This window comes from Rhinolophus ferrumequinum, chromosome 7 (genome assembly GCF_004115265.2).
Source record: "Rhinolophus ferrumequinum isolate MPI-CBG mRhiFer1 chromosome 7, mRhiFer1_v1.p, whole genome shotgun sequence".
Lineage (NCBI taxonomy): Eukaryota > Metazoa > Chordata > Mammalia > Chiroptera > Rhinolophidae > Rhinolophus > Rhinolophus ferrumequinum.
In genome coordinates this window covers 32,401,959-32,419,731 of record NC_046290.1, presented here as the reverse complement: position 1 = coordinate 32,419,731, position 17,773 = coordinate 32,401,959, and positions in this window count along the sequence as shown.

Genomic DNA, 17,773 nt, shown 5'->3' with positions numbered 1-17,773 from the left:
TAAGATAAGATAAATGCCAATGTCTTTCTTTCTTTCTTTCTTTCTTTCTTTCTTTCTTTCTTTCTTTCTTTCTTTCTTTCTTTCTTTCTTTCTTTCTTTCTTTCTTTCTTTCTTCCTTCTTTTCATGTATACAACGTTATAATTAAATATCTGTTCACATACAGCATGATTACAACAAAAATTTTGGTTTCCATGAGTCACCACCCTATCCCCCTTCCTCTCTGGTACTCACTAATATGTTTTCTGTATCTATTAGTTTGTTTTTGATTTGTTTTGTTTGTTCATTTGTTTCTTTATGTTTTATATTCCACATATGTGTAGAATCATATGTTTTGTTTCGTTTTTTCCTTTTTAGTTAGTATACCCTCAAGGTTCATCCATATTGTGACAAATGGCAAGATTTCATCTTTTTTTTATGACGGAGTAGTATTCCATTGTGTGTGTACATATATATGTATATATGTGACATATATATAGCACATCTCCTTTAGATATTATTTTTATCCCTTCAGATATACCCTGAAAGACTAAACAGGCTACCATTGTTAGAATTGTTATAATTCTGGACTTCAACCTGGTTTTTCATTTCATTGTTGATGTTAATTTTCGCTGTAACCTAGGTAAGTTGAGTTATTTCTTTGGATATCAGTCTCCCCATTTATGAAACAAGAGGCCACAATAAAATGTCTATCCATTCCTTTCCAAATCAAATATTGTATATTTCTATGATTCCCTTTTGAAACTATTTTTTTTGTTAAGTGCATTGTAACTAAGTATTTTGAAGTCCAACATGTCTTAAGTTAAATACTATTACTGGTGCTTATGCTTTACAAAGTGAGTAATTGAAATATTAGGTTTATAATGAAACTTAATACATTATTTAAAAACTCAAACCAGCAATAGAATAAAACTAAGAAACACAAATTTCACCCTCTTGTTGAACAACATTTGTTAAATTAATAAATTACAAATACTACAGAATTGTTATTCACTTCTCCCCAATAGAAAAGGCACCCACCTTGACTCAGAGCAATGTGACATCTATTCTTATAATTCTCAGCACTGTGTACCATATACACGAGTGAAACACAGCTGATTATTTTCAAATACTCTTTTGGTATGAACTCCTCTGATCTTTTGAAGTACAGATTTTACTTTGAAGTTTACAGTGTTCAAGCCATCAGTTGTAAAGTTCAGAGAAGGCTATTACATAACATCTTTGAGAAGACTATTTTCTACCCTATACCAGTTGCCTTGATTTTAGCTATGTTCATGGTCAATTAACAATGCCTATCAAATATATGGTGATGGAAGGAGAACTGACTCTGGGTGGTGAACACACAATGGGATTTATAGATGATGTAATACAGAATTGTACACCTGAAATGTATGTAACTTTACTAACAATTGTCGCCCCAATGAACTTTAATTAAAAAGAAACAACCAAACAATGCCTAAGATCCTTTCCAATAAAAGGATATACGCATATAAAATAGAGCAATGTAAGTTTTAAGACATGTATATATTAAATATACATATTCATTTACATATAGTATATAAATATACTCACACACATTTTTTTCTTTTATTTAGTAATGCTTTTCTGTAATTACATGTGGCAATGGAGGGAGACTGGACTGGGATTTGGAGGACCTCGATTATAGTTCAGCCTCTATGACCTATTAGCTGTGTGACCTTCCATAATTTTCTTAACACCTTCAGGGCTCAAATAAGCCCTTCTAAAATAAAGGGATGGATTAGGATGGCCCTTAGTTGGTGTTGATGTGATGTGATTTCTGCCCAGTGCTCTGAATGTCAAAGTGAGAAAATTCAATGAAGGGCCAGTAAATGGCGAAAGTAACTATGACTCTCAAGGTAGTCAAATGCGTCGTCACCCAATTAGTGAGGTGCATGAATGGATGAACGAGATTCCCACTGTCCCTACCTACTATCCAGCGAAACCACAGCCAAGGGAACGGGCTTGGCGGAATCAGCGGGGAAAGAAGACCCTGCTGAGCTTAACTCCAGTAGGGCACCGTGAAGAGACATGAGAGGTGCAGAATAAGTGGGAGGTCTCTGGGGGCTGGCAGGGTCTGCCTGCATTGCAGGAGCAGGTGAAATACCACTACTTTTATCATTCATTTTTTCACTGACCTGATGAGGTGGGGAAGAGAGGGTGAACCCCAGGGTGGCGGCATCTCGCTTGTGACACCAAGTGCCCCAGGCACCCTGTGGGGAGTGACCAGCTCCCGGGTTGCTGCCAGATGGGAAAAAGTAAAAAATAAAAAAATAATAATAAAATAAAATAAGGGGGTCAATAGTGGTTTTTAATCTCTCTTTTGATTATGGGTCCCTTTATGAATATGATGAAATCTATAATATTCTCCCCCCAAAAAAATCATGAATACACACTTGCACTAGAGTTCTGTGTGACTTTGAGGAAGGTCATTAACTTCCTGAAGTACATTCATGGACTTGAGGGTAAGAATAACCGGACAGAAGTTTTGAACTTTGTATTTCTATATGACAGGTTTCTCAAAATCACTTTAGGATCCTGAATAACTATTAATAAGTTCTTTGTGCTCACTTAGACCTTGACTTTCAGCTCCTTCTCAGGTCTGTTTCTTCCTGACACCAAACCTTGGCTTCTTAAGAACAGGCTTGTAGCTGGAGAATAGTGTACAAGCTGTAGAAAGAAAATTGTGTTCATCCAGCATAATTCTGGACCATCTGAGGAAATCAGATCATTGACCCAAGTTTATAGAGAAGCCAGAAAACTTGGTTTGTTAACAGCTCACAAAACAGACTTGAGGATTTTACTTGACTACAACCTCCCTCTGAACCAGCAGTATGATATAATTTCTAGAAATGTCTGTACAAGCCCATATAACCTTTAAATAAGTTGAAATTTCAAATCCTGGATGGTTAAATTCCAGGGCACAGCTCCGGTCATGCCACATTTATAGTTTTGGGACATTTCATGGAAATCATAATTCGAAGAGTCACTGTTGGGGTAAAAAAAAAAATTAAAGGAAATGGACAGGATGAAGAAGGATCTGGAAACTTTGCCATATGAGAAACGGTCACAAGAATCTGGGGTGTTTCATCAAAGAAAGAGAAATCTAGGTTATCTTCAAATATTCCATTACTCTGGTAACTCTGGAAGTCAGAACTTAGCCAGTGGCTAGATTGAATTTAGTGTGAGGAAGGGCTTTGTAACCACACATGCTGTGCATAGATGAGACAGACTTCTTTGTGAAGGGGTGGAGAGCAAATATACGACATGAAGCAGAGGCTGCATAAACTCCTTTTCAGAGAGATTTCAGAAGGGATCCAGTTTGGGTGGGATGAGAAGAGCAGTGGTGGGTGAAAGAGAGGCCTCGATGAAATCTAAAAAAAAAACGAAACTTTTTTTGGGTTATGAGATTCTATAACTCTAGATATTTTTGGGTGGAAGAAGTGGCTTGGGAGAGGTGGTTACTAGAAACAGAGTGTAGTCTTTTCTGAAGCTATAAAGAACACCAGTGGTCACTGATCCCAGACTGTGGGTGTCAGTCTGGCAGTGGAGGTAAAGATGAGGAGTACAGGGCTGTCTGTCACTCACTGTGATGATTGCCAGATTACATAGTAAAATTCTTGCCCTGAATGAAAAGAGCTATTGTAAATAGAACATGGTCATATACAGAGATTACACTAATTGGAAATAAGCAGAAATAGGAGCAATACTGTCATACACACAATGTATATTTTATTCATTCTTCATTACAACCCTGTAGGGGAGTCACTGACGACATCCTTATCCTCATCTCACTGAGAGAAAACAGAGGTTTAGATAAAGTAATATAGCAAGTAGTAGTAGAGCTGACCCTTGAACTCAGTCTAAGATCATAAGACATACAATGAACAATGATACCAGACTGCTGTCTCAAACTGATCTGTTTATTAAAGAGATCCACAGTATTATTTATTCTTTCTCAGGTTAAGGACCCTATTTATATGTCCACAATGAGTTTTAGTATACGATTATTTATAAGAGTCATTGAACAAATATTGATTGAGCATTCTTATAGGCCAGACACTGGTCTGGGGTTGGAGATACAGCAATGAACAAAACAGACACAGAAGCCATGTCACACTTACGTTCTAGTGGAGAGAAACAGCTAGTAAACTGGAAGGACATTTTGTATTCTGTTAGAGAGTAATAAATACTGGAAAGGAAAATGAAATATAGCAGGAAAAGGGGGACAGAAAATGCTGGAGGAGCAGCTTTAAATTGGGATGTAGAAGTCCCATTGAAAAGTGATATTTGAGAAGTGGCAGACCTTCCTTTGATCCAGGTGACTTTGAATTTTCCACCAGTTCTGCATGGGAAGGCTTAGGGAATCTTGGAGAAACCCCTAAGAGCAGTTCAAGTTGCTACTTGAATCCATAGTACATGCTTTTGTGGGCCCAAGAGTAATGGATTAAATAGAATGTGAAAATAAAAATGATAAGTACAGTGTTGAGTACTAGAATTGTTCATTGGTCCTGAAGGCCCAGGGCTTTGGCTGCTGCATCCTGCCTGCTGAACTGTGGGAAAAACAGGCAATCTGCTTCAGCCTAGTGTGGCAGGAGGAAGTGAACCTTGCAGATCAACCAGTGGCTCCCAGGGAAATACAAGCGATCTCTTGAATAAATAGTATGCATTCTTGTGTAGTATGTAGTGAAGTTTCCTAAAAAGGAAGATCTGACAGGATGTCTAGTGTTTTGCTAACTACCTCCATTTGTCATTTTTGCTGCTGGGTCAAGCAATGTGAGTTTTGTGGGAAATCTTTAAAGCTTTCAAGAGTCCAATGCTTTTTTGTTCCTTTTCTTTACATATTTGTGACTTTAAGGCAAACAACTTATATCTGGCCAATAGGTATATTTTTGTTCCTAGGCTGCTGAAGAAAAAGCCTAAAAACTTTGGAATGATAATGTCTATTTCCTAGATTGACAAACTCTGAGTTCCTGGAAGGCAGTAATTATGGCTTATTGATATTTGTGTCTAACCATAACCATATGTGTAACCACACATAAGCACTTGAATATTGTAGGTAGGCAATAAATATGCTACAAGTTTAATAAATGGTATTCTTGTACATGGCTATTTTAGGAATAATGGACACACAAAAATGATATCCAACCTGTTAGCCCAAACAAGTATAAAATTCAACAACTACATTTATTTTAAAATAGGCAAGTAAATCCAATATGCTAGATTATTTTTCATCTCATTTGGGAGTAGAACAGAATAAAAATAAGTAACAAGATAGCAAGAAACAAAGTATACTTCTTGGTGTTTTTGATTTTTAGTATTCATTTTCTTTTCAGAGACAAAATATTTCCTTCACAGAATATGCAAGAAGATTAGTGGAAAATGATATTTAGGAAGGAAATTTACATCAACAAACCCAACAGCAAAATGTGCCATGGCTTTTTAAATAAATGGTTTTGCTCAACTCTCACAGTCAGCCATTGACTTCATATTTTGCAGCTATTCTTTACTTAATGTGTAAAAGCTGATAAATGTTGGGAAGAAAAACACAATGGCTCACTTATGGGAATATGAGAATGGAAAGTAAAATTAAAGAGCAGGGGAATCGTCATTTTGTCTGCCCCAATTCTTGTGAAACTTCCTGTAATTTTTGTTTTTCCCAGCACTGAATGAAGACTTCAGTCTGACACTCCAGAGAAGAATGTTACTTGCATAGGAATAACACTAAAATACCCAGTTAACAATTCTTGGGGCAAATTTGGCATTTTAAGTAAATCTGGCAGTAGTTCATCTATATCTGTGTCAAAAAGGTCCATACTTTGAGTCAAAGTGACTTTTCTTAAATGTCATATTTTCTTTTGTCTTTGAAAGGCTAAATATCTTCACTATTACTGCTAATGAAATTAGCAGTTTTGTGACTGCTAATAAAATTGTGACACTTCCTTCCTTTCTTGTATAGATAGCCACTCTCATTCACTCTTGACCAATCCTAAATGTCTTTTGCATATCTGATGTATTTCCAGTCTTAGGGTGAAGGTAGGAATACAGTAGATAAAAATAACTTCATTTGAGTCACTGCAAAAAAAGGTCTCTGATGGAAAAAGTTAAAAGAAAAAAGAAAGAAGCCCAGGCTGTTAATCACCATGTGATACTGCCCCTTCCATTGTTTTGAGTGGGAAATTTATTAGTCAGGAAAACAGAAGCCACTCTGCATATTTCAGTTATCAAAGAATTCAAGACAGAAAGTAGGTGCTTATAATACTTTCAAAAGGGCAGGAAGAGAGGTTACCTCTAGACCTCAGATTTGCTGCTTTTAGGAAGTTAGGAAATTGTAGGAAATGGCTGACCATGATCACAGCTGCTTCCAGGGGTATTTTTCAGGGACATAAATAGAGGCTGCTATCATCTCACGTCTGCTGAAGTCCATGGGCCTTCTACTGCAGCCTCAAGAGACCAAAAATATGTCTTCCGTTTTTTAATTTTTTTTTCTTCCAAATTTCACCTGAGTGCTTATTATGTCTAGAGTGGAAACTGCCACTGGGGAGTCTTTGATATGTATTTCCCAAGTCTTCAGGCCTTCTGATTCAGTTGAAAGCACAGGAGGGAGACAATGATGCAGAATTACAAGCAGGTCATCTGCCACTGGGAAACAAGAGATTGCTGGAAGTTAGGGAACAAGGTAGCCCAAGACAAAATTCTGGACAGATTGATAAACCAGTAGTTTGCACAGACTCCCCAAAGAAAATGTTAATTACCATGAGCCCCACCGTTTCAGCAGAAACCAAATCATTGCTAAATGAACCTCACTTCCTTTATTTGATAGGACACTATGACTGGCAAATAAGAGGAAGGCATTGCCATTTTATTTGGAGGAAGGATTGTAAAAATATGTCATGCTCTCCTTGTGCACAAGTATGAACTGCTTGACATTATTGGTAGGGATTCATAATTGGTTAAGAATCTTTCTTTAAAAATGTCATTAGTGAATTAATATCTACTTGTCTAGAGGAAGTTTTGAAGTAGTGAGCCGCAAGTCTCAGAATTTAGCTCTGTCTTGGGCGAAATGTCCTCAAACATAACCATCAGAACTTTCTAAAATGGCACCGATGGAGAGGCCTCCATTTGGACTTGGAGTGAGGAGTAGAGGAGAGGGAGATGCTCATGGTCAACCTCCTGTCAAACGGCTCCACTAGAGTGGCTCGCAATGACTCCAAAATATGTCCAAAATTATGCTCATCAGCTTGTGCCATCATCTACTCACTTGCCTAAGCCAGAAATTGACATTGCTCTTGAAGTTTGCCCTTGCTCCCTCTATCAAAGTCAATGACTGATTCCTGTTCGTGTTACCTCCTAAACACCTCCCAAAGCTCCTACTTATCTCCATCCTTCTCTTTCACCCCTTTACTCTAGGTCCTAATTTGTGTTATCTCTGTTTAACTGCTTTAATGCAACTTCCATTTATTTGGGTTTAAAAACTTTCTCCGCATCTATCAGTGTTCGTGGTTTTTTTTTTTTCTTTTATCATTTTCAGAATGACCTTATCAAAGTGCACACTGGCTCACGTCTCTCTCTTTAACACTTGTCAATAGTTCCAGTTGTCCTTAGTAAAGGTCCAAAGATCAAATACGGGATATAAACTTCTTTATGACTTGGCTGTGCTTACCTGTCAGGTTCATCTCTTTATGCTTCTTCTACCTTATTCAAATTGTTTACAGCTCCCTGAAACACTGCCAACTTGCCTGAATTCTCCTTCTTCCTGGCTGGCCAATTTGTATGCATTCTTCAGGTCTTTCTTAGAGATCACACCCTCTGGGCAGCCTCACCTAATTCCCCAAGCCTGGGATTCAGCTTTTTGTCCCACCAAAGCATTCTGCAGCACTCATCGTATCAGAGTTCTTAAAATGCTCCATAGAGAACGTATTTTTCCTACATTTTACCTAGCAGCATTCAGTCTAGTACCTAGCATACGGTAAGGCCAAAACAAAGACACATTGAGTAGAGAATGAAAACTAAAAGTGTAAATATAACTCTAGTCATTGAATTTATAAATAATACCCCTTGCTAAATATCATATATTCTCCACGAATGCAGGAACTGTGTTTGTTTTGCACACTGTTTTATCCTCTGTATTTACTGTAGTGCCTTACACATAGTAAAGAGGGGTTTAATGAGTGAAGTAATTGACTATGGTTATATCAGTGTCTTTAAGCTAAGGAATGAGGAAAGGAGGGAACAGTTAATTTAAATTTAATACAAGTCCATTTTAAGAGGACTGCCCAGTTGTTACAGACTGCTTATTTTGCTATGAGCTTTCTGGTTTTGACTTTTTACATGACTTGTCAGATCAGGTTTTACTCAACCTTGGTCCTAATGACATTTGGGACTGGATAATGCTTTGTTGTGTGTATGTGTGTGGGGTGGGGGAGGGAGAAAACTATAGAATGTTTACCAGCAATGCCTAGCCTGTACAAAGTAGGTACGAGTAGCACTCCTTTTTCCCCCAACCCCAGATGGGACAACCAACAATATCTCCAGACTTTGCCAAATGGTCCCTAGGGGATGCAGAGTAGGAGAAACTTGTTTGAGAACCCCAGAGGATGTATGTACATTTGTGCAGGGGGATTCTTTGAGCAACTCCCATTGTATCAAGCGATGGTTTATTAGGTTTAGGTTTAGGATGGTTTATTAGTTTTTTGTTTTTTTAGGATAAAAAAAATCTCTGTACATTTTTTTCTATCATAAAACAGTTGTGTCTTTTTAGCATTTGTCCACTGTCACCTACTTCAGAGTGGCATCAGTAATGCACACACAGCAAACTAAAGCTTCAAAAACATCCTTGCGTGGGTAGTTTGGGTACTCCTTGGTACTCTATGTGTTTCAGGATGCCTTGTAACAAAAAAAGAAAAAAAAGTGATGGGGCTGAGTCTGCAGACTCAAGAAAAGCACACACACACACACACACAAATGGCAGTCTAGCACAACACATCTCTCTGTCCCAAGTGTCCCCTTTGCCACTGCCTTTTCCCTCCTGACTAAACACATCAAAGATTTAAAAAATTCTTCACCTCTCGTATTTTAGTTGCCAGTAGTCACTCTGCAAAAGGTTTTCAAAAGCTTCTCTGATGGAGTTCGACAACATGCAAAGTGAGTCAAAATCAGTCCTTCATCTCCTTCGTAATACTAGTTCACTTTGCATCCTGTACAGGGGTAAATGCTTCATCGGCTTTATGTAATCCTCACAAAAGCTGGATGAAGTCACCAGCTTTAAATTACCTGGAGAAATTAGGTAGGTCAGGTGGCTCAAGATGACACAAATAATGAATGACAAAGCTGCCTTTAAAACAAGGATCTACTAACTTTTTCTATAAAGGGCCAGATGATAAACCTTTGGTTTGGTGAGCTATATATCTGTTGCCACCACCCAATTTGTCTGTTGTAGTGTGAGAGTAGACATATAGACTATGTAAATGAGTGTGGCTGTGTTCTAATAAAACTTTATCAATAAAAATAGGCAGCAAGTTTACTGTGCTCTGAGGGCTATTATTTGCTGACCCTAGGTCGAGAATCCAAGTTTATTGTCTCTTAAGCTATTATACATTGGTATTAAAGACGAGATATACCGTAAAATGTGTGCCCAAATTTTTCTGTAGCATTACTGTCAAATATTTCTAGAACACACTATGCAAGGGAAGGGATGCTTTTTAAACTAAATGAGCATTGTAGCTGGAGTATGTTAGGCAGTACTTCTCTAAATACGAATGGCAACGGCCCAACTTGGAGGCAAGTGAAGACTGTAGTATGAGAGGAAGTTGCTTTAAATGTTTTACATTTGCATTCTGGTCACAAAGTAATGTATTCTCTAACCTGGTCTACAATTGCTTCTGTTAACCTTTTATTGGAGAGATTTGACACGATTGTTTACATGCCTTTCAAAATTCAATAGCTGATTATTTACCAGTTGACAACCTGGGTTAGAACAGAGAACGCTTGCTGGGCTAAAACAATATGAAATTCTCACATAATTTAGTGTGATTCTGTCATTGACAATGTATATAACAAAACTATTTCTGTCCCCAATCTTTTCGAAAAGCCATACAGCCTAAGTTTTGACAAACACCAGGCCATTTTATAACAGTTGTATTTTTTGTTTGTTAGCCTTACAAATAATTTATGAAATTCAATATGCCTGAAAAAGTGTTATTTGGTCCACAAAATTCATATGGTCTCCACTAATCCTATATACAAAAAAAAAAAAAAGGCTATTCTGTCCCTTTCCTACTCTCTTCTCCTTTTTATTACTTCCTACTTCAAAAGAATAAGAGTATACTGATCCTACCAGTAAAAACCACCTTCAGAGTTCCTGACCTCCCAACGAATATAAATAGAAGACTTAAAATGAGAACAATATTTAAATCCAGCTCCTGCTGATTTGTTTTAGGCTTTGGGCATATGAACTGTGACAACAGTTAGGGCTGTGTATAGGAGGCAGAGCCTTTTATGGTTGTGCAGTTGGGGACAAAGTCAGTGTACCCGGAGAGGGATGTGGGGGCTGAATTCTGTAGCTTGTCCCCCTCATGCACCCTAGGATGCAAATGCCTTTTCCCCTACAAAGGGCATCCTTTTTCCTATGTGTCTTTCGTGGTGGAGGTGCCTTTTCTCCAGAGAGCGAGATATACACTAACAGTGGTCTTGGTTGGAATTACTGTACCCTATTATCCTTTTGCTGAGTTATTGTTATTGTGCCTTTATGATTTCTGATAATGAAACCTGGTTCTACTTTTCCGTAGCCTTCTTCCACTGAAAACTCTATGATGTCGTATTTTTAATAGAATCAAAGAAACTTGCTATTAGCCAAACAGGAATAGGGATAAGTATATTGAGTTGTGTGCTCTGCATCCAACTGGGGTCCTTGGGCTTATTCATAGATACGAGAGTTGTGTGATTATTTTGAGTAAGATTAGATTAAACCTTTTAATCTAATGAGAACCTCTTGCTTTTTTATTGAGTCCAGTTTATAGGCCAGGAAATAGTTTGCTTTCTGGGATACGTTTCTTGGAGTTCTTATAAAATTTAAAGAATACAACTATAAGAACATTTAGGACTTGCTTTTGAAAAAGACTCAGGTTCATTTGCTTTTGAAAAAGCTCTCTGAACTGTGTAGACCTCTAAAAACATGAAATATAATGCTGAAAATAACACAAGGGAGGGAATCCTCATGAGGTTTCTGATACTTCCTGCCCTGGTCAGGCCATAAATAACATAAAAGAGTCATATCTTTGGTATTTCAGCATTTCCATGTTTAGTCTTAAAGATAATTGGATGTGCAGAGGTGTGAGCAAAATGCAGGATTTCCATAATGAGCATGAGCTGGAGTTCTGATTTGAAATTTGTGTAAACTTTGCCCTTTCCCATTAATACTCAAATTTTACTTATGGTTCCACTGAAAGCTTCTCCACTGGACTCTTTGCTTATGTAAGCTATAATTGGTGGCGTGCATGTGGAAAAGAGAGACTCTATTCCCAGCCCACAGCTATAAAGACAGACAGACAGACAGGAACGAATTTGCAAGCTTTAGACAAAAGCAAACACCCATTCAGGAGAGAAAATCAGAAAGAAGTCATATCTGATGGCATGTATGTCTCTCAGTTCTGATATGCTTTTAAAAATTTTTTTTTATTATTTTATTATTTTTATATATATTTTTTACTTTCAAGTGAAAGAAACAATTTATTTTGTGGTAGCTTACTTCAGAATAGGACCCAGCAGTTTTTCGTTTGTTTGTTTTTTTCCGACTCACTCAACACCTTATTGTCACTCAGACCATATCTGGTCCACCATCTATCATTATTAATCTTGCTTTTCCAGAACTGAGCTCTTCTATCTGATGCATCACATACATCTGTGAATGCTTCAAATGATACTTGCTGAGGCCTTTTGAAACAGAGTATTAATCTGTAATTACATAATATCAGATGGTTCAGAAGGAAACAGGCCTCCTAAAATGTAGGAAATTTATCGTAGATGCAGTCTTTTGATGATCAGTGGTTAAAAAGAATACCTGAAATCCCAGCCCATTCCAAATGTCAAGTAATAATTATGGCAGACCATAAGCACCTGAATTTTGGCATTGTATTGTAATGTGTTCTGGCTTGCGTTGTAGTGAGTCACATGCTATTACTGATAGTATTAGAAAGAGCCATTCAGTGCTTATACCTTATCTGTGGGAGCAGAATGGGGAGGGGAACTTGTGGTTTGACCATTCAAGGTCATCTTGATTTCACCACATGTCTAGGCACTACATAACATTGGGCCTTACTTTCAGACCTTCCATTTTTAGAGCAGCAAAATATTCTATTCTATAAATTGAATTTTTGCAGAGATTTATAGCATAAATTGTGCCTTAATGCTTATCTTTGTGTATAGTTTTATTATTAATTACCATTTTCATATTTAATAATAAATCCTCAAGAAAAAAACACTCTGTACTAAGTCAAAAGACATGAACAATTTGGTTCCTTGATACATATTCTCTAATTTCTTTGAAAAAATTTTGAATCTAAGTTTAAAGCTTTCTACTACACCACGTTGCTTCTGCCAATGATTGTGACAACAAAGGAATCTTAAAAGAATGACCTTATTATTAAATCATTGTCCATGAAGTTTAGGGAACAGCTTACTTTGTGATCTTTGTGGAGTGTAAGTGCCTTGATCTACCAAGTTGGGGTTGTCAGAGTGAAAACTAAGGCCAAATTCTACTTAACCAGAATAACATTTTAGTGAAGTAGTAGTGTAATCTTAAGAGAAAATAAATCAGAAGTTTTAGAAAAATCTCAACATAAAATATTTGCCAAATGTCTTTAAAAAAATCTTACTTATCTAGAACTAATTTCTTCATTAATATTTATAATCAATAGTTTTTATTTTATGTTCCCCCAGAATGGTACATATTGAATTCTGAAAGAGAACAAGTATGTTCTAAAATTCCAAAACACGCATAGACGTCCTACATGTTTAATATATACTTGAATGTTACTTAAAGTAATAAATATTGTATACGCAAAATACAATTAGGGCTTAGTTTCCCCAATAGTAAAGATCTATCAAAATAACTTTAAAAATTATTGGTGAAATCACGTCAGCTCAGTAGAAATAAAATAAAAATTAGAAATGTATAAAATGGCATTATGGTAATGAGAAACCTGAGTTAAATCCCTGTGACTATAAAAAAAAACACACTTGTTTTTATTTAGTTTAAATTATTTAAATATGTGCAGCCTATGACAAAAGGAAGTACATATATTAAAAATAGTACTTACTACTTAGGCTACTCCCAATGGAACTGAGAAATATTTACATGATTATATTTCAATAACAAGCATCATGTCAAGATAATGTTTCCCATTTATGCTTATAAATACAGTCCACTTAGGGAAAAGCCTGAACTGTAGAATATCTCAATTAATTGCAGCTTGATTACTTTCAAATAATGAGTCTTTACATATCACTGAACTTTTGGTAACTTTGATCCTTAAGATAAACACACACACACACACACACACACACACACACACACACACACACACGAAACATGTAGTAACAAACTTAAAATTTACTGAGTTTATACACTTTTCCCAGGTATGAAACTTTAGGCCCTTAGATCATATTCTATTGATTCAGAATTAAATGGGAAGGAAACATTGCAATTTAATATACCAGATTATCCAATAAATAACAACATATAACAGTACAATAGAAGCTCTGCTATCTGAAATATCTGGGTTGTGTTTGTTTCTCCATTTGTTTTATTTTGATGTTAAATCTGGGTCTAATAGAGAGAAACAGTTTTGCAGATCTTGTGTTCCTCACTGTTAGAGTATAAAGCTTGATCTTCCAAATGATGCCCTTGAATTGTCATGAAAATATTTTTGTAGTTTAAAAAAATGTGCTGTTTATAAGAGGGAGACTTGTGAACATGCTGCAAATAATTCTGTAAACAGGTTATAATATTAAAGATGTGTTGTTTATAGTGGTAATTTTTACTTATCTGGAAAATCCATATGTGCTAAATATTTTATACCCACATAATGTTTGAAAAATGGCTTTCCCTTTATACTATACACATCTTAAATACAGATATAATATAGGTTTATGCATTATACTCATACATATTTTAAATACAGATATAACATGAATTTCAATATAATTGTATAATACATAAAATATTTTATAATATGTGCCAGAAATATCAAAGGCCCATGTTGTGACATTCATTCCATGTTTTATATTAAATGGGAATCATGCATACTATCGTGTCTCCCCCAAATTCATATGTTGAAGTCTAAGTCCTAATGCACAACATTTGGAGATAGGGTCTTTATGGAAGGAATTATGGTTAAATACAGTCGTAAGGGTGGGACCCTTATTCCATAGCATTAGTGTCCTTATGAGAAGAGACACCAGAAAGCTCTCTCTCTCTCTCTCTCCCCCCACCCCCTCTCTCTCTGCCATTTGAGGGCTGATGAGAGCACAGAGAAAGGCAGTTTCTGCGAAGTCAGGAAGAGAGCTTTCACCTGACTTCCAGAGCTGAAAATAAATTTCTGTTGTTTAAACCATCAGCTTATGACATTTCATTATAGCAGCGCAAACTAAGTAAGAAAAAGCATTTGATTACAAATATAATAGATTCTGAATTCAATTGGGCTCCGATTAATTAGATTACTCTTTTAATCCTTATGAATGTTATACAAAAGTTTTCATAGACTTTTATAAACATGATTTGTCCTGTTAATGTCTTCCTGAGGCTTTGTGAAAATAGCTCACTCCCAAGAAAGATCCAGTTTACAGAAACTTGTTTATTTGTTGGCTGACTCATATTGTTAGTTGAGTCCTGCCTATAGGACAGTGATCACTGTAGAATATGTCTGAAACAACTGCTTACTCAAACTCATTAGAACTTGCCTAAATTTAAACACAGCTGAACTGTCCCATAACAAGTGTTTATACAATTCTATCCCTGTTTTCATAGCTATAGTCACAGGCTCCCCTGTATGTGAAACCACAGAGGTCTCTGCTATAAGCTGCTGTCAAACCCATTTGTTAGTGATCAGGTCAAAGATATAAATGCAAGCATACAGAAAACACAGGACATTTGCAGACACAGTGATGATGAGCCTTGTCTCTTTTCTTGGAATGCACACTTCACAGTTAAAGCAGAATCTCTAGGTGTCCCGCCCCCACCACTTTTGTGATTAAAGTATGATTTTCAAAATGAACCTCTTTGAGGAGGAGACATCATGACATGCCATAAAAGTTCAAGGTCAAAAATTGGGAGACTTCAGTTTTTGTTTATGCTGGATTACTAACAAGGTCTGTGTCATGCAGGAGATCCTGCTCGCTGCGCCATTTGTCGTGCAGGGTGTCAGGCGGGGTCTCAGCTCCCGCTCCCCACATAAGAACGCAGGACATGGTGAGGCCAAAAAGGAACACCCACGGAGCCATAGGTAGGGGAGTCACACCACTATACTCTCGCTGGCGGCTGGGTTGGAGAAACAGTAAACAGGAGCCATACAATTCTCAACCCTCACTGTGCCGCTTGCAGACTCAGCCCCCATCTTCTTGCTAGCCCCCCTTTCCTGCTAGCCTAGCCACGGCAGTTATATTAGTGGCCAATGGCTCACTGGTTACAGCTGACGGCCAACTAGCCACAGCTGATGGCCATTTGATCACAGTCGATGGCCATTTACTACCTGAGCCAGCACCTTTCTATGTGAGGCCGAGAGCCTGGAAACTGCTTTTTGGGGCTCTGTCCCCACAGTCTGTATCTTTGGGTAAGTTATTTGGTGTGTTCAGACCTGTGTCCTCACTTATAAATAAACATTGAAACCGACCAGAAATTTTCCAGAGTTTTCAGTGGAGGTGAGGAAGATGAGGTGGGCTTGGAGAGTGAGACTGTTGTCTCCCACCCGCTCTTTAACCGGGAAACTCCATCTTTTCTCCTAAGATTTCTTTAGGAGAAAAGGTACTCTTGCTTATTAAAGTTTTCAGTGATTGAGCTTGATGACTTCAAATGCCTTCAAATGTCAAGTGAAACAGGTGGCATTTTTTTCTACAATCAACTATGTTGATGCTATGATCTCCCAACTGGATATTTTTTTCCTAGAACGCATTGGGATTTCCTGTTCAGAGACCTTTTATTGCTCTTCTCTGTTGTCCACAATTTTAGTATCACACAGATATGGAAAATATATTTAGTGTTAGGAGCATTGCATTTTATAAACTTCTGGAGAGAAGAGGTAACTTTAGGTAAATTAATGAATCTCTGGATGTTAGAGATTATATTTTATCAATGTGGGGACAGAGCCCCAAAAAGCAGTTTCCAGGCTCTCGGCCTCACATAGAAAGGTGCTGGCTCAGGTAGTAAATGGCCATCGACTGTGATCAAATGGCCAGAAGCTGTGGCTAGTTGGCCGTCAGCTGTAACCATTGAGTCATTGGGCACTAATATAACTGCCGTGGCTAGGCTAGCAGAAAAATGGGGGCTACTAAGAAGATGGTGGCTGAGCCTGCAAGCGGCGCAGTGAGGGCTGAGAATTGTGTGGCTCCTGTTTCCTGTTTCTCCAACCCAGCCACCAGCGAGAATATAGTGGTGTGACTCCCCTACTTATGGCTCCGTGGGTGTTCCTTTTTGGCCTCACCATGTCCTGCATTCTTATGTGGGGAGTGGGAGCTGAGACCCTGCAGGCCGCCCTGCATGACACTTGGCATAGTTGGCAGGATCCCCCGCATGCCGCCCCGCATGACACATGGCTCAGCGAGCAGGGTCCCCTGCACGACAATCAACATTATCCAAACTTTTCCAAGAGTAACTTAAATTATACACCAGTGAAGATTTATAAACTTTAAAAGCTTAAAGAATATTGACAGACTAGTACCTATTTGAAAACAGCTATCAATGGACCATAGGCATTACCTTGAAGATAGTCTGCTTTTAGGCTATATACGAGTATATATATTTCAAAGGCCAAAAAGTATAGAGAAAAATTCAGAAGATTTTGAATTATTAAGTGATAGTGTAGTTATGTCAGAAAGATTCTTTAAAAATAATAACCTACAAAATAAAACCCTTGTGGACTCTATTTGTGAAAAAGGAATTGAAGATGTTACCTCACAGCTTATGATGAAAAGGTAATTTAGCAACAGTGCATAAGGGGCACAGAGATAAGTGGTCAGAAGAAGATTGCAAACTTTACTAAAAGATTGAGAAAACAGGAAATGACAGCTAAATTAGAAAGGAGAAGATTGATGAGCCAACTAGCATTAGGCAGGCTGATGATATAGCTTTTTTAAAAATAGTCAATTAAAGTCCCTTGCTATCTATAACTCACAACACCTCTCGAATGCATGTCTGGACATCTCCTTAGTCAATGGGAAGGTTGGTAAAAAGAGAAAGGCATCAGAATTAAGTCAAACTTCCCACAGAAGACTCTGCTTTATGTACTGAAAGGAGGCCATGTGTTATAGGGTTGTCCATCTATCATTAGGCTAAAACTGTGGGGGAAATGAGAAAAGAGAAGCAGATCTAGCACATAAAATGGGAACAGGGCTGTGATGTTCAGACATCTAATAGCGACACAGTGGATCATTCCTTTCAGTCTATTCCACAATTGGTAAAAGTGAAAGCAAAGTACTTAGAAGAGGAAATAAGCAGTGCTCATGGATTTAAAAAAGGAAGCCAGTAAGGGTTAGATGCAAGAGATG